General features: G+C 36.6%; 1 protein-coding gene and 1 non-coding gene across 2 annotated transcripts in view; both read left to right on the top strand.

Moving 5' to 3' along the window:
• Window positions 1-24,673, top strand: part of ZNF804B (zinc finger protein 804B) — a 502,873-nt gene that overhangs the window by 210,681 nt on the left and 267,519 nt on the right. The gene's annotated exons all lie outside the window — the stretch shown is intronic.
• Window positions 16,772-16,882, top strand: LOC136128677 (U6 spliceosomal RNA). The gene has a single exon (XR_010656261.1). It is a non-coding gene; the product is annotated as a U6 spliceosomal RNA (small nuclear RNA).

Genomic DNA, 24,673 nt, shown 5'->3' with positions numbered 1-24,673 from the left:
TTTGTGGTCTCCTTTTTGCATGCTGCAGTTTCGTAGTTGCTGTTGTTTTTGGTGTCTGTCCCCAGTGGCTAAGGTTGGTTCAGTGGATTGTGTAGGCTTCCTGGTGGCGGGGACTAGTGCCTGCGTTCTGGTGGATGAGGCTGGATCTTGTCTTTCTGGTGGGCAGGTCCACGTCTGATGGTGTGTTTTGGGGTGTCTCTGGCCTTATTATGATTTTAGGCAGCCTCTCTGCTAATGAGTGGGGTTGTGTTCGTGTCTTGCTAGTTGTTTGGCATAGGGTGTCCAGCACTGTAACTTGCTGGTCGTTGAGTGAAGCTGGGGGCTGGTGTTGAGATGGAGATCTCTGGGAGATTTTCGCCGTTTGATATTACGTGGAGCTGGGAGGTCTGTTGTGGACCAGTGTCCTGAAGTTGGCTCTCCCACCTCAGAGGCACAGCACTGACTCCTGGCCACAGCACCAAGAGCCTTTCATCCACACGGCTCAGAATAAATGGGAGAAAAAGTAGAAAGAAAGAATTAGTAGAAGTAGAAAGAAAGAATGAAAGGAAGAAAGGAAAGAAGAAAGGAGGGAGGAAGGAAGGAAGGAAGGAGCGAAGGAAGAAAAGAAAGAAAGAAAGAAAGAAGGTAAAGTAAAGTAAAATAAAGATAAAATATAATAAAATTATTAAAATAAAAAATAATTATTAAGAAAACAAAAACCAACAAAACAACAACAACAAAAAACGGATGGATAGAACCCTAGGACAAATGGTGGAAGCAAAACTATACGGACAAAATCTCACACAGAAGCATACACATACACGCTCACAAAAAGAGGAAAAGGGGAAAAAATCATAAATCTTGCTCTCAAAGTCCACCTCCTCAATTTGGGATGATTCGTTGTCTGTTCATGTAGTCCACAGTTGCAGGGTACATCAAATTGATTGTGGAGCTTTAATCTGCTGTTTCTGAGGCTGCTGGGAGAGATCTCCCTCTCGGGCTGGTGAGTGCCGGTCGGCACCGATCCTCTGTGCGGGAATCTCTCCACTTTGCCCCCTGCACCCCTGTTGCTGTGCTCTCCTACGCGGCTCTGAAGCTTCCCCCCTCCGCCACCCGCAGTCTCCGCCCACGAAGGTGCTTCCTAGTGTGTGGAAACCTTTCCTCCTTCACAGCTCCCTCCCACTGGTGCAGGTCCCGTCCCTATCCCTTTGTCTCTGTTTATTCTTTTTTATTTTGCCCTACCCAGGCACGTGGGGGGTTTCTTGCCTTTTGGGAGGTCTGAGGTCTTTTGCCAGTGTTCGGTAGGTGTTCTGTAGGAGTTGTTCCATGTGTAGATGTATTTCTGGTGTATCTGTGGGGAGGAAGGTGATCTCCGCATCTTACTCTTCTATCATCTTCCCCTCTTCTCCCACTTTATAGCTTTTAAAATGGAAAAAAAAAATCAAGCACTGGTTTGTAAAGCACTGAGCTGAAATGAAATTCTTCAAGAGCTCGAGTATTCAATTTATCCCATATCTTCTCACAGAATTTGCCCTCATGGGCATGATGTTAAAAAAAGTAGATCTCGGTGGTTCATAATTAATGCCAGGGAACTATGATCCTGGCATGACACAAACTATATCACCAAAAGAAAAAGGTAAAGAAAAATGATGATTGCTGAGCAATGTACACCAGAGGATGAAAGGGAAAGGCATTTTAAATTAATGGCCCTAAAGCCTTGATGTTGCCCTGCCAGATTCCATCAATCTTTTCTGAGTTGGATCTTCTATGAAAAGGGGACCTCACAGTCACTTAGGGAACACCAGACAGCAATTTTTTCAAAAGAAGGTGGCTTTTAAATTTTAGTTTAGAATTTTCTCTATAGTCCATAAGCTTTTAGTGTGGAATTTGCTTAAAACAAACTCTGCTTGGCATGGACTAATATATACTACCAAATGTAAAATACATAGCTAGTGGGAAGCAGCTGCATAGCACAGGGAGATCAGCTCGGCGCTTTGTGACTACCTAGAGGGGTGGGATACGGAGGGTGGGAGGGAGATGCAAGAGGGAGGAGATATGGGAGTATATGTATATGTATAGCTGATTCACTTTGTTATAAAGCAGAAACTAACACACCATTGTAAAGCAATTCTACTCCAATAACGATGTTAAAAAAAAAAAAAAACACTCTGCTGCGTGGAAAACCTTTTCCTTATAAAACGTTGTCTAGTTTTATTGTCAAAATGGTATCTGATTGCAATATCTTTAATTTCCTGGAAAAAACTTGTAGTTACAATTCATTGTCCTGAGGCTTTTATAGACCTGAAATGCATTGTCTCTGTACTCACTTCCTTAAGGACCAGGAAGTTGGCCTTTGTAGCATTTGAATAGAACATTTTTCGTACTGGTAAACTGTGATCTCTCTTCTTTACATAGCATCTGTAGGGCTCTTCTCTCCACTCAATATACTATCTAATGCTTCAGTTTATGTAGCAAGCAGATGGCCAGAAGAGGATATGTAGCTGTATCAAAATAACTGTAGAACATCACTATTCAGGTACCTGGAAAGGAAGAGTAATGAGGGCTGTGATCTGATTTGAACTTTCTCCTCACTAAGCTCAGTATTGCTCCATTTTAGGTCATTTTTCTAAAGGCACAGAAGGAATAGTGCCGAGGAGAATGGGCAGGCATCAATACTTAAGAGGAAGCATAGTTCATGACTGTTCTATTTTATAAATTGTGTCTAAGTTTTGAGCTAATTATGAAAATATATACGATATATTTTTTTAATTATTTCATTTAAAGATGTGTACAGTTAACAAAAGTGGCTCTGTGACATTCCCTGCTTTTCAGAGAAGAGTGTTGAATACACATACATATGAATATATACATATACACACCACATATACACATATATATAACTCCATACATACATGCACATATATATGCATATATTTTGATAGTTCGCATATAGAGAGACCATGATTTGCCTAAGCGTTCATTGCAGTTCAGAGAGAACTCTTGGGTGAGAGTGTTCTGTTTGAGACTGATTTTATGGGATATGAAGATTTGTAACATGCAGGGTATCAATTCCAGGAAAGAATGTAAACACTTGAACTCTTAAATGTTAAAGGAGAGAAACAATATAACAGGTAGAGCTGTTTTTCTTGACAAGACCACATCTTCATTCTACCTTTATTTCATTGTGGTATGATCACAAATTTCACCTTGATTTAGCACTTGGTTTCCTTACAGGAATAACTTTTTTTTTCTTATATCGTGGGCTGAAATTATGTGTTCAGAGGACTTGGAGACAGTATAGATCAGGGAGATACCCTATTGGTTTTCTATCTGATTGGGATGCTGGAATCAATGGAATTTCCTGACACCGTTAAACAAATGAATCTGTATAAGTCCACACATGGAGTGGGTGTATGAGTAGAAGCTATTTTCTGCTCATAGAAGAAAACTGAATATTCTTGTTGAATATTCTTCTACAAGAAAGTTTAACCTTGAAAGGGAGAAATGAGAGACGGCAACCCACATATGAGGATTGCCATTTTCCCCTCAATGTTTGGCTATCACAAATTCGTCTGAGCTATGAAGAGATGAGAAACGTGAAAACAGATGGCCCATCTGTTTCTGTCTATATGAATTGTAGAGCATTTGAAAGAAACATCAATCACATTAATTGAAATCTAAGAGTACTCTACCATTCCATAAGTGTGTCCTTATAAGCAGTTGTGAATCGCTGCCATATCTTTTCCTTATTCCACTGAATTGAGAGTATTTGCTGCTTATTAGGATAATTTTGATATTTAATAACATGTCATTTATCTTTAAGTAATACAAAGCAAACAGGGATTGATATGGCAAGCAACTAGAATCATGTGACTTTTCTCAAATGATCATTATAAGTGAATAATACCAAATGAAGCACAATTATGAAGTAGCAGAACTGGGTGGAAGATCACAAATTTAGGAGGCAAAAATCCTGAGTTTAAATTATCTTAAGTTATTTTAATTTCTGTGTTACCTTCCGTTAAGTGGGAATTGAGGAATTCATATATATATATATATATATATATATATATATATATATATATGTAATAAACCTCTTACAAGGAAGAAAGTCTTTCATAAATTATTTTGCATAGATTAAACCCTGATGACAACTTTTCAGTAATCCAAATCTCTCCACCATGTCCTTTAGAGATTTCTTGTTAATATCATATATAACAATAGCTAGTATTATATGTATACGTACATATTTTACATATACATACTTATTTATAATATAAATAGTGCTATGTGTAATTTTATTGGATATATGTTTTTATAATTTTATGTATGTGCCATAAAACTTCCAGGTTTTTGGGGGGAAGGGGGAGAGAACAGGCATAATGATTAACTAAGATAATTCTAACATTCGTCTATAACTACTATAAACATATAAACAATCAGAACTGTACATCAGAACCACAAGGGGAACTGGCTGAAAGACCAAGATGCCCAGACCTCACCTTTTGAAATTAATTTGGAGGGTTTGGGATAAAGCTAAGCATCATCTGTATTTTTTTTTTTTTTTTTTTTTTGCGCTACGCGGGCCTCTCACTGCTGTGGCCTCTCTCGTCGCGGAGCACAGGCTCCGGACGCGCAGGCTCAGCGGCCATGGCTCACGGGCCCAGCCGCTCCGCGGCATGTGGGATCTTCCCGGACCGGGGCACGAACCCGCGTCCCCTGCATCGGCAGGCGGACTCTCAACCACTGCGCCACCAGGGAAGCCCTCATCTGTATTTTTAAAAGGACTCGCCCTGGAAATTCTCACTTGCTTTCTCTAGTTAATATTTATATACAAGAATGAAACCTCAGCATTTCTGTATTAGAAAATTACCCCCTAAAATATGTTATTATTGTAACCCGTAGGTAGAATAAATGAGACAAGATGGGTTTATTTATTTCCCTTTCTGTCCTTCTAAACTCATGCCAAGGGACTATCTTTTCCTAACTGTGTGTGAATTTTTGGTAGTTGGTCTCCATGACTTTCAGAGTCATTTTCGAATAACAGTAGTCATCTGGTCACCCACACATACAGAGTATTCTCAGTTCAGTTATTAGTATTTCCAGACCGGTGTAATACTGTAAATATCTCTAAATGAGCTTCCGTCAGAGTTAAAATCTCCCCTTACCTCAGCACAGCTTTGGTGATTAAACTGCTGTTTGTTGCATATCAGAGAAGCCTGCCACCCACAGAATCCAGCATTATGGATTTTTCAGGTGTAAGTCAGCCTCAGTCCATGGTGTCCTCCAAAGCTGAGCTAGGAGACACTTACCAACCTTCTAAATGGTTAACTTGGAACGTCTTTCATTTTACTTACATATAGTTTACAGAATAACATGTAAATTTTTCAGCTTCAGTAGTGTAAAAGGAAAGGTATCGCTAATAGATTTGGAGGGGAGAATTGAGGAGAAGCAGGTAAGGGAAAGGCATCATTATGTATAAATGTCTAAGGTTGATGATTATAAGAGGCAGAGATTTAAGAATACAGTTTAAATTTCAAAGGTAACCAATAGTGTTACTAATAAAAGAATAATAAAAATTTTTGAGGAGGCAGGAGAGAGCAGTTGATGAGTGATATAAATGGACATGTTCTTATCTTTCAGGGTGGGGAGTCATAAATAATGACTAGAATTGATAAACCAAGAAAACCGCGTATAAAGAGGATTATAGAGAGAAACGTTAACAACAGAAATTTTAAAATATTCTACAAACACCCTCACCCTGAGGTGTAAGAGTGTGGCGCAATATTGTCTAATACTGACTTCACTGGAGTTAATAAAAGCATTTTAAAATAATAACATGAATTTATTATTCAATCATTTCTAAAATAAATTCATTGGGTAAGTCCTTTCTAGGTATACTGGAAATTTAATAATAAAAATTGTCAACCTTAATTTTTTTACCAGTAATAATTATCAATAAATGATGTTAGATACTTATCATGCTAGTGATATTTAGTAAGGCAATAATTAAGTTGCTGGGGACCTTACATTATGTTGAAATTTACTAATATCATTATGCTTTTTTAAGCAATGTTTTGTTAAAACAGCAAGGAGGCTCTCAGTGGTCAAAAATCAGTGTACAAATTGTACCTTCCATGATGCAGAAAAATCCTGACTCCTCATTTCCTTCTTTAAGTGAATCTTCTTTGCTCCTGTCACTAATTTGTATCCTTTTTTCTTTTCTGTAAATGTGAATGCTCTCCAGTGTTCTCAGTTCTTTGCTCTCCTATTATCTGGCTATTTCTCTCCACTTTCACAGTTTTATGCACTTCGCTATTTTGCTGCTTCATGTTTTCCCTTACCTGCAAGATTGTTTAGTTTCGACAGATATTCTAAGTATCAGGATAACACAGTGTCTGGAGCATGGTGCCTACAGTGAATGGGGTGCCTAGGATGGGCGAGGTTATGAATGAACAAATGAATGAACAAATGAATGAATTTATAGAAAAGAAAGATGTATAAATTGCTCTAAAAATAGAAGGACATTCTTCAAACAGGAAATGTTGTTCCATAACATTTAGTTACAACAGTAATTACTCCATAGCATTTAATTACTGATAAAGTCTCAACTGTTTCCTAATCAGGAATGGTAACCAGAAGTACTGTGCTACCTTGGATAGTTGACTATATCCTGTTTACACCCTTAATCCATATGACGTGTGCTAGGTTTGATTTCTAAATATACACAGTTTTCTTGGACATATACCTTTTTCACATATATATTTGTTATTAAATATACATTTTAGAACTTTGCAATTCTATTGTCTTACCTACAGAGTGTTTATGTAGATCAGATAACAGATCAAGTTTTTATCAGATCAAGTATTTCCTTTTTCACTGTCAAGTAGAAATTGGGTTTTTGTTAAAGTAGCTGATCTTTCCCTAACTTCCTTCAGTTATGTTAAAAAGGGTCTATCTCTTGCTTTTATGGATCAAAGAACCCATAACCCCATCAAAATAAAAACTATTTGCTACTGATTACATTTGGTTCACAGTGACATGAAATTCATTTTCCATGAGGACTCCGTTACTGAAGCTTCATTTAGTTACCAGTAATGAAGATTCTGACTCTTAGTCACCCTCTTATTATTATAGCAATGTGTAACATTTAAAAGTGAGTGGCTTGATGTTAAATTCAGTTTTATAAAACATCAAGGTACATTTACTTTGCCCTGTATAAGAAACTGATGAGTATGCAAGATGAGGTTAATGCAATGGGTAAAATAAATCAATTCCATGTCTCAACTAATAGCCTTAAAAGTTTAACAAACCACATAAAAGTTTGCTTTTAAATGGACACTTAGGCTAATTTGACAGCATGCTTGCCATTAGGCAACAATTACTGTCATTAGAATGACAATTTTTCTTTTATCCCTAATCAAATCTAGGAAAAAACAAGAGGGAGGAAGAAAGGAGGACAAACTGTTTACTTCTAACATTAAATTCTGGTGCCTGTGAGTCAAACTCATTATGTTTGTATAGCTGAAGCAACCAATAAATTTTCACAGCCAGTACCTTGCACCTGAAACCTTTTTTGTGTGTGTGTGTGTGTGTTTAACATCTTTATTGGAGTATAATTGCTTTACAATGGTGTGCTAGTTTCTGTTGTACAACAAAGTGAATCAGCTCTACTATACATATTTCCGCATATCCCCTCCCTCTTGCGTCTCCCTCCCACCCTCCCTATCCCACCCCTCTAGGTGGTCACAAGCACCAGAGCTGATCTCCCTGTGCTATGCAGCTGCTTCCCACTAGCTATCTATTTTACATTTGGTAGTGTATATATATCAGTGCTCTCTATGTCTGTGTCTTTATTTCTGTCCTGCCCCTACGTTCTTCAGAACAATTTATTTTTTTAGATTCCATATATATGTGTTAGCATATGGTATTTGTGTTTCTCTTTCTGACTTACCTCACTCTGTATGACATCGTTTCCAATTTCTCCAGGCAGTGTTAATTGTTCCAATCTCTGTGTTAAAATAGCCCATTATTCAACTCTTGGTTGCAATCCCTCACATTTTTTTTGTGGGAATTATGTATTTACTTGTCAGATTCTTTTCCGAATTGTCAGTCAGCTTTCAGAGGTCAGGAAATTCTGTTTCACTCATGTTTCCCCCCAGGCTCCAACATACTTCCTGCCTGACGTAGCATCCGCACTTAATAGAGTATGATTGAAAGAATATCCCCTACTCGTTATCATTTTTTCGTAAAGACACGTTTAACCAGAAAATATAACATTCTTTTGAAAAATAGAAGAGGATTCTTATCCAAGAGGATACTTTTAGATCAACATTTAATCATCTTTGGAACTCATTGTCACTTCAACAAATATTTTGTTAGAACTGATAATGTCAACAATATTTGGAGACTGCTGAGGCTGATAAAAAAAAAATCAGAACTCTAAGGCTTCTGTAATTCTCCTTCCTAGTAGTATACCTGACTCTAAATCGAAAGGGGAAGATGTGTTGGTGAAAGGTGACATATTTGAGTCAATATAGTATTATGAGTGATAATTAGACCTGCAGATTGAATTTCTACAGACTTCTAGGCTAACCAGGCCTTATTATGGGATATTAAACTGTGTTACTATACTTACCTCATAATTTTTAAGAGGTAAATTCTCATATATTCCAAAGCCAATGCCTGGCATATAGATATCCCCCAGAGATTAATGAAATTATTGATTGAATATGGAAGTAACTATTGGTATTTTATTTTATTTTTTTTTAACTTTTGTATTTTAATGCTTTTCTCCTGAAGAAAATTCAGCCACTCTTTACTGCCACAATAGTTGCTTCTCACATATGTCACTTTCAAGCATTCATTGAAATAATGCAGAGGGGTTTTCTGTATATATTGTAATCCATCATGTCCTTTAAGCAATGTAAGTTTATCTTTAGGGAGGGACCCTGTATCCTTGTGAACACAGTTTAGTGCATGATAGATAACGCCGGGTCAGCTCACTTCAGAGCTCATAAGTTCTGAAATAATAGGAAATATTTTGATTTGAAATAATAGGAATCAAAAGCCACAAGAAATATGTTCAGAGAAAACAGGTCAATTATGGTATATTTAGTATATCTTTTTTTAAACCTGCAGGTTGATATGTTTCCATCGAAACCCAGCATGCATCAGTAAAACCTACAAACCTATTTAATTGTGCTTTTTAATTTCCTAGCAGGCAATGTTCCCTTCTAGAGCACTTTAAAATGGATTTTTTTTTCTTTTGTAAGAAAAATGTTATTGACTCAAAGATACAAAATAAATGCAGATATGCTGTCAACGGGAGACTTGAAAGTTAATAATTTTGGCAGACGTTCATGCTATTGTGACCTACTCTCTTGATCTTGGGAGAAAATGTGTATTTTATTGACTATTCATGATGCCATGATAAAATTCAGTGTTACTTCTAGGATCCAGCTTTGGTTTGTAATTGACTAAATGATCAGTGGTTTCCCTTTTCATCTAGCCTTTGCTTATCTGAAGAAAAGAAGTACAGATAGTGCGTATAAGACTTTGTGCAATGCTCAGTCTTTGTATTAAACAGGACTCACAAGATGCCATTATGACATTGACACAACTATCCTTTTGTTCCCCACAGCCCCTTTTCCCGTTCCTGTAAGAAAACAGTGCCAAATTCATGACTTTTCTGAACTTTCTTAGAAATTATAAAGCCCTGGATTTACTTTAGGTCACAATCATAGTACACTTCTGAAGTATGAGTATCTAATTTCTGACCATAATCCAAAAGCAAATGATTAATATCAGAGTGTCTCCCCTCCTGACATGGGGCTTCCTGCAGTGGGAGTGGGTGCCTGGTCCTTCGCTCTCCTTGAGCTCTTCCCTACCTGCTAAGAGTCCTTACAGACCCTTCCAGTTTGGAATGCAGGGGTTCAGGGCTGTTTCTTAGTTGACCTCTCTGGGTGTGTAAAAATATTAAAAATACTAATCACAAGTAAATAATAATACATGTTTTCTACATATGGAAATATGTATCATATATATATAAAGTATTTTATAATATTTAACATACTCAAGCTGATTCTTTCCCTCATGTGTGCTATCATAGAATTGTAAGAGCCTCCTGTGAAGTGCCCTTCCAGCTGCAGCTCCCAAACTGGCACTGGTGCCTGTTTTTGTTTGTTTTTGTTACTGAGTAGAGTTCCCTGTGCTATACAGTAGGTCCTTGGTGGTATCTATTCTATATAAAGTAGTGTATATGTGTCAATCCCAAACTCCTAATTTATCCCTTCATCCACTTTCCTCTTTGGAAACCATAAGTTTATTTTCTATGTCTGTGGATCTATCTTTGTTGTGTAATAAATAAGTTCATTTGTATCTTTTTTTTAACATCTTTATTGGAGTATAATTGCTTTACAATGGTGTGTTAGTTTCTGCTTTATAACAAAGTGAATCAGTTATACATATACATATATCCCCATATCTCCTCCCTCTTGCTTCTCCCTCCCTCCCACCCTCCCTACCCCACCCCTCTAGGTGGTCACAAAGCACCGAGCTGATCTCCCTGTGCCATGCGGCTGCTTCCCACTAGCTATCTATTTTACGTTTGGTAGTGTATATATGTCCATGCCACTCTCTCACTTTGTCCCAGCTTACCCTTCCCCCTCCCCGTGTCCTCAAGTCCATTCTCTAGTAGGTCTGCGTCTTTATTCCCGTCCTGTCCCTAGGTTCTTCATGACCATTTTTTTAGTTCATTTGTGTCGTATTTTTTTTAGATTCCACATATAAGCAATATCACATATTTGTCTTTCTCTGTCTGGCTGGGGCTCTTTGTTTACAGGCTATCCTCCACCAGCCCACAGTTTTCTCTGCTCCATTAAACTCAGGCTGTGGCTGTGAAATCCTCTTGTACCTTTCACGTCATCCTCTTGGTCAGGACTGAAAAAGTTTTGAGGTAAAAATGCAACATATCACATGTATTATTTTTATGTTGATTACATGTTGAAATGCTATTATTTAACGAGTTAAATAAAATTTATTGTTAAATTATTTTCACCATTTTTATGTTTACTATTTTTGGTGTGACTACTGGAAACTTTCAAATTACATATATGGCTCAGCTTGTATTTCTATTGACCGGCGCTCTTTATTTTGATCTCCCTCTGGCTAAGGGGTTTCTGAGGGATTTCTGAAACTGATTCTTTGTCACCTCGATTGCACATTTATTATTTGGTGGTGCCTCTTCCTTTGGTATGCCATATCTAACAAATCTTGACACCTCAGGGAAAATTACAGTTTTAACATTTTGGGTTCCACATACAATAGCTTGTTTGATTCTCATAAAAATCCTACGAACAGGCTATTATTCTCTGCTTTTTTTCAAATGAGAAACCTGAGAAATAACTTACTGAAGTTCCTCTACCAGCAAGTGAAATCCAAGGATAGGTTTGTCTGACTTTCAAGCCCACACTTTTCCACTTTACTGTGCAGCCTCCACTCTGGGACAGCAACATGTGAAAATCTGTTCTTATGAATTATTTGGGAACTATCTGCTCAACTTTGTACAAGTTGAAATCTGTAGGAGTTTTACATAAGAGTAAATATTGTCCTGTTTTTTGAATAAGGCAATCATTTCTTCTTAATGAAGCAGTGTAATTCTTCATGTTGCAAACGTCAGTACTTTTAAATGCATTGTCACACTTTAATTGCTTTTTGCTGATAGGCCAATTCAGTTCTGGTGTTAGACTCGGACACCATTAGCTATGTTGTATCATTGTTTTTTGTAGTTAACATTTGATTATAACACATTCATTCTATACAACTGGACTCTACCTTTGGCAATTTCTTCTATATTTGTGCCAGACTTCTGAGAAGCCCTTCTTCTCTCTGACTTCATGAATGGTCCAAACAAATGTAATGATGCAAAGCGATAGGTTGTATCGATGGAAAAAATCCTTGACTATTACATTCCAAGTTAGCTCTCTGGAGCTAAATGACTCAAGCCATTTGATGTACCTCTGTGTGATGTTTTCTATAATAAGTAGACAGTATCTTTCTCCTCTAAATTCCTATAACCTTTCTTTAATTCTTCTAATTACATCACTTAAAACACTTTATTGAAATTGTCTATTGCATGTTCATCTCTCTGATTAGAAGATGATTCTCTTGAGGAGAGGGATTAAATATATATATATATACATATTAAATATATATACATTATATATATGAACATGTATGCATGCAGTGAATGGTCTTCCTTGAACTTAACCCAATGTTGAAATGGTTTTTAAATCTATAAGAGAAATCCTTTACCTTCATTCATAGTTTTAACTTGACTGTCAAGATGAGCACCAAGAGTTACAGTTTTATAATGTTGAACTTTTCATTTGGGGGATGTCAGAATATCTCTATTTTTAAAGTTCTGTATTCTGTCGTAGTGGTTTATAGGTATGTGGGTGAATGGGCTAACATTTTTCAAAAAATATTGAAAATCAGATTTTTATATTGCTGTGCAAAACCACTAAACATTTGTGTTTGTTTAACAAAAAAAAAATACACAATCTCACTCATTTTCTGAAGGTTATTTTTAAAGAATGTAACCTAAAATAAAAAAAAAATTTTTGAAAATATAAATTTATTTATTTAACATCTTTATCGGAGTATAATTGCTTTACAATGTTGTGTTAGTTTCTGCTGTATAACAAAGTGAATCAGCTGTATATATACATATATCCCCATATCTCCTCCCTCTTGCATCTCCCTCCCACCATCCCTATCCCACCCCTCTAGGTGGTCACAGAGCACTGAGCTGATCTCCTTGTGCTATGCGGCTGCTTCCTACTAGCTATCTATTTTATATTTGGTAGGATATACACGTCAATGCCACTCACACTTCATCCCAGCTTACCCTTCCGCCTCCCCATGTCCTCAAGACCATTCTCTACGTCTGCATCTTTATTCCTATCCTGCCCCTATGTTCTTCAGAACCATTTTTTAAAAATTTCCATATATATGTGTTAGCATATGGTATTTGTTTTTCTCTTTCTGACTTACTTCATTCTGTATGACAGACTCTAGGTCCATACACCTCACTACAAATAACTCAATTTCATTTCTTTTTATGGCTGAGTAATATTCCATTGTATACATGTGCCACATCTTCTTTATCCATTCATCTGTCGATGGACACTTAGGTTGCTTCCATGTCCTGGCTATTGTAAATAGTGCTGCAATGAACATTGTGGTACATGACTCTTCTTGAATTATGGTTTATTTAAAAATTTAATACACTACTCTCATCATGCTCTGTCTTCCATGAACTCTACTTGGCACTGGTCCATGGACTAGGAGAGGGCAGCTTCTGTGAGATGCGCGCCATAGTGTAGACGTGTGAACGGTGGTGAGAGGAATCTAGTGACGCCCCCTTGTTTGCACGGCCTTCTGTACACAACACACAGCAGAAGCTCCTCTGTGATCGGTTCATGTGTCTGAGTTAGTTAACCTTGCATCTTTGGCTTAGTAGGACTGTCATTACAGAAAAAGTAAGTAGCACAAAAATTTATGCTCTAAAAATGTTATGTCCTGTTTTAATGGGAAGATGTGAATCAACATGCCTTATATATAGGGAAAGGATCAGAAATACTAGAAGATTGTAACAGGCACGGGAACCACAGACCCTTTGGCATTATAAAAACATTCTGTGCACACCATGGGTGATTTACTGATTCTTACTTGTTGACAAACTGATTGCATACATGCCAAATGAGTTGGAAGCAGAAGTAAATTCAGATGTAAACAAAACCATTATGGAAGATACATTTTCTTCTAACAGGAACCAATAAACTCAAGTATTCTTTCAACATAATGCATCCTGTGCCTCAAATATCCCCACGTAACTGGAAATATATTTTCCAATAATTTATTTCTTTGGACGGGTCCTCCATTTATAAAATGCTAACAGGGCATATGCAAGTTCTGGCAAACAAAGACTCTGATAGTCATAAAATACATTAATGTAATATTAAAGCAATTGAGCCAAGACAGACTGCCAAATTGTTTAAATTCCTTCTCCCTTTTCCTAGTCCCGATTCCAACAGTAACTATTTTCCAACATCCTCATTTATTTCTTCTCATATCTCCAATCTCTTTAAAGAAATGAGGAGCTAATGACAACTAATGATTTGTGATTCACCTTATTTTTAGTAATTGTGGCATTTCCTTCCTGCCCCACAGCACAAATAACCTGTTTTTAGAAAATAATACCAGTCTATTTTCTTGCTTTTGCTGTGTTTACCTTCTTATCCGAAGGAATAAAACCAAATTCCTGCCCAAAGTGCTTAATGCTTACTGCCTACACAAATGATGAGCATTTCACTCTACCTAATATACTTAAGAACCATGCATCCAGTAGAAAGAAACTCCAAGGATCCCAGTACATAAACAAATTCCAGTCCTCTTCCACCTTGCCCTGCTCTGTAGCTTGCTTTATTCCCTGTTGCTGACATCTTACACCCTATAATACTTTTCTTTGTTTGCTCCCTACCCTTTGTTTCCCTTTTACTTGATGTATCTCCTGTGGCATTCATCTCTGACTCACCTTATACACCAACCTGCATTTGCCCTCATCACAGTCTACTTCTGGAGCTTGATATCTATCTTTTCTTCTACCCGCAAAGCTAGTTCTAGACCTTGAGACACTATGTCAGTCCTATTTCATCCTACAAAAGAAAAGTGGGCTCAAAACTAAACAAAGATGAACTACTTACTAAATAGTTAAACTTTTTTTTAGTGGTACCTTATTTCCAAGTAAATCATTTTTTAAAATAATGGTGATAATTCCTTAACTTGAAACAATTTGAGTCATTCCTTTTCTTGGAGTCTGTTATGCTAAATCCTCTATCAAATAGCTCTATGTAGCACAGCTTGGGGTTTTTTTTTTCCATGCTTTTCCATAAGATTGGTTATTTACATGACCCTCAAATGTTTGACTGTTTCACTTGTATGTCATTTTCTTCCTTACAATAAACGTCTGTAACTCTTTCAAAGCATCCTTCAGCTCAAGCGCCTTCAGTAATCAGTCAAGCATATCCTTATGACAGCAGCCATGTGGCCTCACCTATTTCAGAGTGCACATGCAGGAGCTTGATTTGTATAGAATTTATATTATTACATTGTTCTAAGGAGAATTTTCAAGTGTAAGGTTTATCTCCCCAACTGGACTCCAAGCACAAGAAAGAAATCAACTGTGTCCATATATCTTTGTGTTGCTTGAAAACCTAACATATTTCTGATAGGAACATAATAAACATCAACAGCCTGGCTTTGTAAGGAATCAGTCTCCCTTTTCATACTTCAGGTTTATTATGAGAACACATTTCTTATTAGTGTATCAAACAAAACTTGTCTGTAGCCTAAAGAGTAAGAACACACTAAAAGCTTTTTACCACCCATAAAAAGAAAAAGAGAAAATCTCTCTATATCATGAGAGTATGGATTCAAATGACAAACAAATGAGATGGGGAATGAAAATAAAATATCACCAGAGAGAGATCAAAGCTTTATTTGTTCTTTTGGAAATGTGGAGATTTGGATGTTCAGAGTTATTGCCTGAATTGTTTGTCAACAAGAGAGATTTGCTGCTCTCTTTTGCATCGAATGATACTTGACATGGGAGCATATATTTTAAATACCATTGTCAAATAGGCAGTGAACATTATGCATTCACTGATGTGTGTATAGCATAAATGCTTAATTATAACAATAGTTATTGCAAAACTTTATATAATACGAGAAGGCGTAGAGATCAAACAAGGGGAGTAGAGAGTCCACAGCTAATATTTAAGAGGAATTATGTCAATTATAGGGAATTATTTTATTACCATTTCCAGTATTCTTGAAAAATAGCAATAACAAGTTGTTGTGGATCTTGATATAGAAACTTTAGACAGATTGATTGATTGATTGATTGATTAAATCCTCTTAAATATGTGATTTTTGCAACCACAGAAAATAGGAATGACACAAAGAAGAATATCTCTGTAGGAAGAAGGAAAGTTGATATAAGAACACAACTAAAGGAACTTAGGGAAGAGAGAGAAGAGACACTTTAACACTGATTCACACTACAAGGATTAATGTTGCTTTATCTCTATATACGCATGAATAGACCTTCCATTAAATCAGTGATTTCCAACTCTAATTGTACCTTAAAGCATCCTGGGGAACTTTCACAAAATACTGATACCTAGGTCAGGTCCGACCCTCAGAGATTCTGATTCAACTATAAGTTTCCCAGGTATGACTGTGTCTTCATTGTAGCCAACCATTGCAATAGGTAATTTTAAAGGAAACTTTACTTTGTTCATATCAAGAGTGAGTACACCTCAACCTACATTGCCCATGAATAAGATGACTAACCATTGGACCCATCTTGGCCTCTTTGCATTAGTGCCTCTTCATCAGGGACACAGAAAACCTGTGAAAATCATTCCCAACCTAAACTTTGATTTCTCTCAGGGGATCGTTTGAGCCATAGCTCTGGTTGCTCCACCCAAAGGCCACCATATGTTCAGGCTTGGAGTAGCCATGCAAGAATGATAAAGCATGCAATTTGTCCTCTCCTCTGATGTTCTTAGAATATGTCTGTAGCTGTAGTCAGATGCTTCCAGTGACCATTTGCCTGGTGATATCTATAGATAACCTATAACTTTGCTCTTTTGTGGGGAGAAATCAAAGCAGCATTGATATGAGCCACCTGAAAATTAAAAAAAACAAAACAAAATATTAATTAGTGCTTGCTTTGAAAGCACATATACTAAAATTGGAACAGTACAGAGAGAAAAGACTAGTGTGGCCCCTGTACAAGGATGATATGCAAATTTGTGAAGCGTTCCCTATTTTTATCAACAGATGATTGGCTTAAGAAGACGTGGTATACATATACAATGGACTATTACTCAGCCATAGAAAAGAATGGAATATTGCCACTTGCAGCAACACGGATAGACCTAGAGAGTATCATATTTAGTGATGTAAGTCAGACAAAGACAAATATTATATGATATCACTTATATGTGGGATCTCAAAAATAATACAAATGAATCTATATACAAAACAGAAACACACAAACATAGAAAACAAACTTGTGGTTACCAAAGGGGAAAGGGAGGGGAGGGGTAAATGAGGAGTATGGGATTAACAAAGTACTATACATAAAATAGCTAAGCAAAAACGACTTACTGTGTAGCACGGGGAACTGTATTAAATATCATATAATAACCTCTAATGGAAAAGAATCTGAAAAAAAAATAACTGAATAGCTTTGTTATATACCTGAAACTAACATAATATTGTAAATCAACCCTACTTCAATTTTAAAAAACCCCACTAATTAATGAACTAGCATCGTGAATATATGCAGCCTAGAGCCCTAGTCAAGACAATCACTGGAAAACCTAAAACTGGTCATGTGACCCAGGAGTCGGTCAAGAGTGCTATATATCAGGGCTTTTTGCTTCAGTATTCCACACTGGCAGGCTCACGTATGATATGGCCACAATCCACGAGTCACATTGCATGAGGGCCTCTCATTCAGTAGCCTGAAACACAGAGCTAAACATAGAGAATTCTTTAGATAATGTTTCCAAAGTGAGAGGGAAAAAATGAGAATACTGACATTTTTCTCTCTTTACCTTTATTTCCGTCTTCTGCCTCACTCTCCCACAATCCTCAGGGATCATAAAGCTTTGGTTATTCTTTTACTTCCTCTGTGTCAGCTCCTCCTTCTTTCTATTCCAGTTTCAGGGTTAAACTTGAGGATGGACAGTATGGGAAAAAAGTCCATCATAAAATCTAGCCATTGATGTTGTAAGTGGTGCAAAAGAGTCCTTAATTTCTTTTTCTCTTCCAAAAGTTTGGTTTTAAGCAGAATATATTGCTTAAAAATTATATTTTGAATATTAGTGGTTAAATAATAACTCTCTTTTCCCCTCTCTTTACAATGCTTTGTAATAGCCCTAATTCTCTCTCTGTCACCTGTCTTTTCTTAGACTTTGGACTTATTTAAGGTCCCATCAAGGTTTAAACAATCTACAGTTCTATATTACTTCCCTATGCTCTCTTAGCAAATTGACACAATTTTGGTGACTTAAAACAACACGCAATTATTATTTCTTAGTTCTGTAGATCCCACATCAGGGTGAGCTCAACTGGGTGCTCTGCTCAGGGTTTCACAAAGTGTCAGCACTACTGGACCCTTACCTAGAGGCTCTGGGAAAGAATCTGCTTCCAAGCTGATTCAAGTCGGTGGCAGAATCCAGTTCCTTGTGGTTGTATGACTTAAGCCTCTGTTCTTGCAGCCTGTTGGTCAGGAACTGCTCTCAGCATCTAAAGGCCGCTCTCAGGTCCTTATATTGTGGCCCCATCTGTCTCAGTAATCGATAAATTCTCTAACTCTGTCTTCTGCTACCAGTCAGAGAAAACCTGTCTGTCTTGTAATGGCACATGGGATTGTTTCAGACTCAGCTGGGTAATCTCCTTTTTCATTAACTCAAAGTCATCTGATTAGTAACTTTAATTACGCCTCCAAATTCCCTTTTGCCACATAAGGTAACATAATCAAATGTGTGGTATCTCATCATATTCACAGTCCCAGGGATTAGGGAACAGAATCTTGGTGGGTCATTTTTAGAATTCTGCCCAAAACAGTTCCTTATTTTAAATCAGAAAACTGAACCGTGGGACTTGTATAACTCTATTGTTTACAGTAGCCTTAAGCGTGCTTCTCAGAGTTCATAGAAGCTGTGGTAAGATTATTCCAGGGATGAAATAATATTTATACTTTTTAAACTTCTATTGTGAGAACAATGATAATTTTTTTTGTTGGTGTTGTTGTAGAGGCCACATGATTTATTAAAAGAAGATGGCACAACATAAAGAGATGTCTGAACTACAGGCATACCTTGGAGATATTGTAGATTTGGTTCCAGACCGCCACAGTGAAGAGAGTCACATGAATTTCTGGTTTCCTAGTGCCTATAAAAGTTACTTTTATACTATACTGTAATCTGTGAAGTGTGCAACAGCATTCTGTCTTAAAAGAAACAATGGACAAACCTTAATTAGAAAATACTTTATTGTTAAAAAAATACCATAATCTGAGCCTTCAGTTGGTCATAGTATTTTTGCAATAGTAACATCCAAAAATTGATCATAGATCACTCTAACAAATATAATAACAATGAAAAATTTTGAAATGTTACCAGAATTACCAAAACATGATACAAAGACATGAAGTAGGCAAATGCTGTTGGAAAAAATGGTACAGATGGACTTGCTTGATGCAGGGTTGCCACAAACCTTCAGTTTGTAAAAATCACAATATCTGCAAAGTGCAGTAAGGCCAAGCATAATAAAACAAGGTATGCCCGTAAAATTTAGTTTATAAATATTTAGCTTTTTGGTATTCTTTACACATGTGCTCTTTTTCATTATGAAATCCGGTGTTTAATTCTGATGCTTTCAAATTATAGAAAACATATTGCCTTCATTTTTACTAAATATTATTATTACCATTAGCAAGAAGGTATGAAAGAAGTAACACTACTTTCTTTGCATACGGTTGTTATTTCATTATTCTACAAATCATTTGAATCACCTTCTCCTAAGAATGTTGAAATTCAGAAAATATGAGGCAGATTATGTTAGCCTTACCAAATCCTTGATGATCAGAGTAGTATTTTGCAAAACGAGGATGAGACTAGGTTGATACTTGACAACATAAAAAGTTAAGTGAAAGAAAAATAAAAATAAAGGTTGATTAAATTCAGAACGAGTAAAATGAAGTATTACCTTTTTATTAGCTACTTGGCCTGCATAATTTAATGAACAAGAAAAGTCAGTGATTCAAGAAGAGTTGTTACTACTTGCATTAAAGATATGGTAGAATTGCTGTCCTCTCCCAAGTATTCCTCAAAGCTTTTTGTTCAACTCCCCCCAAAAAGTGCCAACAAGGCCATCAGAAATAAGCATCTGCTCATTTCAAACACGTAAAACTCATTTACATGCTAGGATATCTATGTAATACATAGATGGAGGTATAGGGTCTCATTAGTGGGTTTTGAGAAAAGCAATACCATTATTGGAGCAAGGCTTCGTTTCATTCATTTACAAAACGTTTACTTGATTTTATTCTTATAAAGCTAATTAGTGTTTGTTCTGGGCAGTGGTGAAAAATAGAAAGTTTGAAAGGAAACAAGTGATCATCCAGGCTTACAAAAGCTTTCACTGTCAATATAATATTAGATGTGTTTGTTCCAGCTTTCTTTCTAAGATTTTTCATAGTTTTGGTCATATATGTATACTGATTTATTCACTTAATATTACAATTTCTTCATAAAATCAGTTTTGTCTCATTGATTCATCTTACATAAATTTCATCATCAATAATATTATCTTACACTTGATTTTCACTGTGCTTGACTTAATGTCTTTAAATTTGAGTGACTTAATCCTTTCATCATATGCTAACTCTTCCCCCATTAATTTCTTTTATTCAACTGATTTCTGCCTAATGCACTCAGTTATAGAAAATTTTGAAATAAAATTAATTAGCAGTATTATAAGTATTTTTCCCTGTTTCTATAGCAGCTCTTTATAACCATTAAGCATGCAGAAATGATAGTGATGCATTTATGTATTTTTGACACATTATAACATGTAACTGAAATTGTTTTCTTAAGCTATTTCATGACATTTACCATTAATTTTACTCTAGATATCTAATTCCAAAAATTGACCAGTTCTTAGAGAAAATTTAGGATATTGGTTTAGCCAAAGTCATTAAAACCTAGAAAATTATAAAAGGCCTAAAAGCTCATAAACCTCTGTTTCCCCATCCAAAGTTACTGTTTCTAAATATTTATTTTCTTGATGAAACAGAATTTGAAATAGAATTGCAATGTAAACCAATCATGAGTAACAAGAGTGGGGAAAAAGTAGCAGTCATACTGCTGTTACAAGGTGGCCTGCTCTGCAAGGGTGTGTCTCCAAAGATTGCTAGCAGAGGCTCCAAAATCTTTAAAAATAAATTAATGTTTTTAACCAAAGTATCTGGAAGAGATGTGGAAATGAGTATTTTACCACTTTGCACACAGCCACGCTTTGTAAAAACTATTCAAATTTTGGCCCCAAATTTTCCTTCATCTTGGCTGCTGCTGAATTTTCTCTGTCTTTTAAAAATATGTCTCCCTACATTCCCAGACTTTCTAGGTTATTTTCTGTTTCCAGAAGTATCATCATGTCCCTTCTCATAGGAATCCATCTCTCCCTTCTCTGTCCTACTTCATTCTCTAATTTTGATTCTATTCAGCTCAACAAAAGCCTGATTGGACAAAGAAGAAAAGAGCCTTCCTCCTTATAGGCAGTGGATCTGATTGTGCACATCTGCTCTTAGGTGCAGTGAAATGAGGTTCCCTCACACCCTGTCTCTTCCTCTGCACACACACACACAGACACACACACACAGACACACACACACACAACTAAACTCTCTCAGTAGCACTCAGACAGTATAGATGCAATACCCCCATCTCTGGCACATACACACAGACATGCCTAAGTTTGTGATGGATGAGGACAGTGGCTATAGAAAGTAGAGCACAGATTCAGATATATCTTGGGGTCTACATACCCTGGAGAGGGCACCAAGTCTCATTCCTCATCTTGATCCTTGAGTCAGCTCTGTTTGTGATACAGCGATGGTCTTGTGGAATTATACTGGAAAAACTTCACTGGGCCCCCAAATTGCTATGGGAGAGTCTAAAACTGTACCTGCCCTGAGCTCTAAGAAAATAAACAGGTTTTCTATCTCCCTTGCTTACATTTGGTATTTTCGGAGTTGTCTTATGGTTCTGTAAATATCAAAGTACCACATGAGGGATTAAAGGGATACTCGTATTAGTTCCAGTTCACTGGTATAAGAATTTATTCATTCATTAACTCAGCAAATACTTATTGAGTTCCTGTTATTTTCCAGGCACTCTATTAATTTCTGGAAATACTGCAACAAACTAAGTACATGAAACTGTCTACTCTCAGTGACCATACATTACAGTATGGAGAAACAAACAATAAGCAAACTACTTGTTAGGTGGTATACTAGTCTCAGCAAATGCTGTTAAAGTCCATAACAAAGAATGAAATAATGCCATTTGCAGCAACATAGGTAGACCTAGATATAATCATACTAAGTGAAGTAAGCCAGACAGATAAAGACAGATACCACATGATATCGCTTATATGTGGAATCTAAAAAAGAATGATGCAAATGAACTTATTTACAAAATAGAAACAGACCCACAGACATAGAAAACAAACTTACGGTTACCAAATGGGAAAGAGGGGGGATAAATTAGGAGTTTGGGATTAATATATACACACTACTATATATAAAATAGATAACCACCAAGCATCTACTGTATAGCACAGGACACTATACTCAATATAAAGGAAAAGAACCTGACAAAAAATAGATATATATGTATGTATAATTGAATCACTTTACTGTACACCTGAAACTAACACAATATTGTAAATCAACTATACTTCAATGAAAATAAATTTTATAAAAACTAACTGGGCTTCCCTGGTGGCGCAGTGGTTGAGAGTCCGCCTGCCGATGCAGGGGACACGGGTTCATGCCCCGGTTCGGGAAGATCCCACATGCCGCGGAGCCACTGGGCCCATGAGCCATGGCCGCTGAGCCTGCGCATCTGGAGCCCTGGAGCCTGTGCTCCGCAACGGGAGAGGCCACAGCAGTGGGAGGCCCGCGTACCACAAAAAAAAAAAAAAAAAAAAATCCAAAAGCTGGCTCAATTTCTTAGTAAGACCCAAGGCTTACATAATGCCAATAGTAATAGCTGACAATAGTATAGCTTCTACCTCATAAAGGCACTGCTCCATATATTTTACACATATAAACTGATTTAATCTTCATGGTCACCCTAAACAGAAGATATTATGATTATTCACATTTTATAGCTAGAAGAACTGCAGTAACACAGAGATTAATTAATTTACCCCCAAATTTTGCCAGGATAAAGGCAAAGCCAAGATTTAAACCCAAGAAGTCTATTTCCAGAAAACATTCCTGAAAGCATCTTGATATTGAGGGCAGCATACTCCAAACTGTTGTGACATGCTGTAAATATACCACATTGGAGAGTGGAGTCCATATGTGTGGTTTATCTTAAAGCTAGCATTTCCAAAGGTCATTCATACACCTGTTACGGTTCATGGAAAAATCTTCATGGCAAAAAGAGAAAGTTAATGACAATTCATAATTGTTTCATAAAGCTAATTTAGATAATAAATGAATCTCTTAGGATCAAGAATCCTTTGGGAGTTAGATATAAAAAACTATTATTTTAATTTACTTTACTGAAGTATAGTTGATTTACAATGTTGTGTTAATTTCTGCTATACAGCAAGTGATTCCGTTATACATATATATACATTCATTTCATATTCTTGTCCATCATGGTTTATCACAGGATATTGAATATAGTTCCCTGTGCTGTACAGTAGGACCTTATTGTTTATCCGTTCTTTTTTGTTAATTTTTATTGGAGTATAGTTGCTTAGCAATGTTGTGTTAGTTTCTAATGTATAGCAAAGTGAATCAGCTATACGTATACATACATCCTCTCTTTTTTGGATTTCCTTCCCATTTAGGTCACCACAGAGCACTGAGTAGAGTTCCCTGAGCTATAGAGTAGGTTCTCATTAGTTATCTATTTTATACATAGTATCAGTAGTGTATATATGTCGATCCCAGTCTTCAAATTCATCCCACCCTCCTGTCCCCCCTTGGTGTCCATTCGTTTGTTCTCTACATCTGTGTCTCTATTTCTGCTTTGCAAAAAAGATCATCTGTACCATTTTTCTAGATTCCACATATACACATTAATATATGATATTTGTTTTCCTTTTTCTGATTTACTTCACTCTACCAGAGAAAACCATAATTCAAAAAGAGTCATGTACCACAATATTTATTGCAGCGCTATTTACAATAGCCAGGACATGGAAGCAACCTAAATGTCCATCAGCAGAGGAATGGATAAAGAAGATGCAGCACATATATACAATGGAATATAACTCAGCCATAAAAAGGAATGAAATGGGGTCATTTGTAGAGATGTGGATGGACCTAGATATAAAGGAAACTTTTTAAAAATCCGCTTTGGGAAATATTGGCCTTGTACACCATTGGTATTCAGTTTTGTTTTCTTAAATAATAGAAATATTTATTTAATAAAAATCTTAAGCAGAAGCCCTATATGTAAAATTAAATAAAAATCAGCAGCTGAAGAGTTGCACTGACTGAAGCAAGGGCAGCAGAAGTGCACATCTCAGAGTTCACTCCGCGGCTCTCTGCCCCTGTTACTTTGGCAGCCCCTGAGGTGCTTCCTCTGTACTCCTAAGTCTCTGTATACCACAGTTTGTCAAAAGACCATTACAGTTTTTCAAAATAGGTAATGCTTTGTTCTACATTTAATTTCACTGGTTTAATATAAGCTTCAATGGCCAAGTGTGAGCAATGTCTAAACCTGATAGGATGGGGCCCTGCTAGTTTCTAGCACTACAGGGACGGTCTGATCTCCTCAGACTTCCCAGGTATCCCAGCCTCAGG

Source organism: Phocoena phocoena, chromosome 9 (genome assembly GCF_963924675.1).
Source record: "Phocoena phocoena chromosome 9, mPhoPho1.1, whole genome shotgun sequence".
Lineage (NCBI taxonomy): Eukaryota > Metazoa > Chordata > Mammalia > Artiodactyla > Phocoenidae > Phocoena > Phocoena phocoena.
Note: the sequence above shows the minus strand (reverse complement) of the source record. Positions and strands in the feature narration are given on the sequence as shown.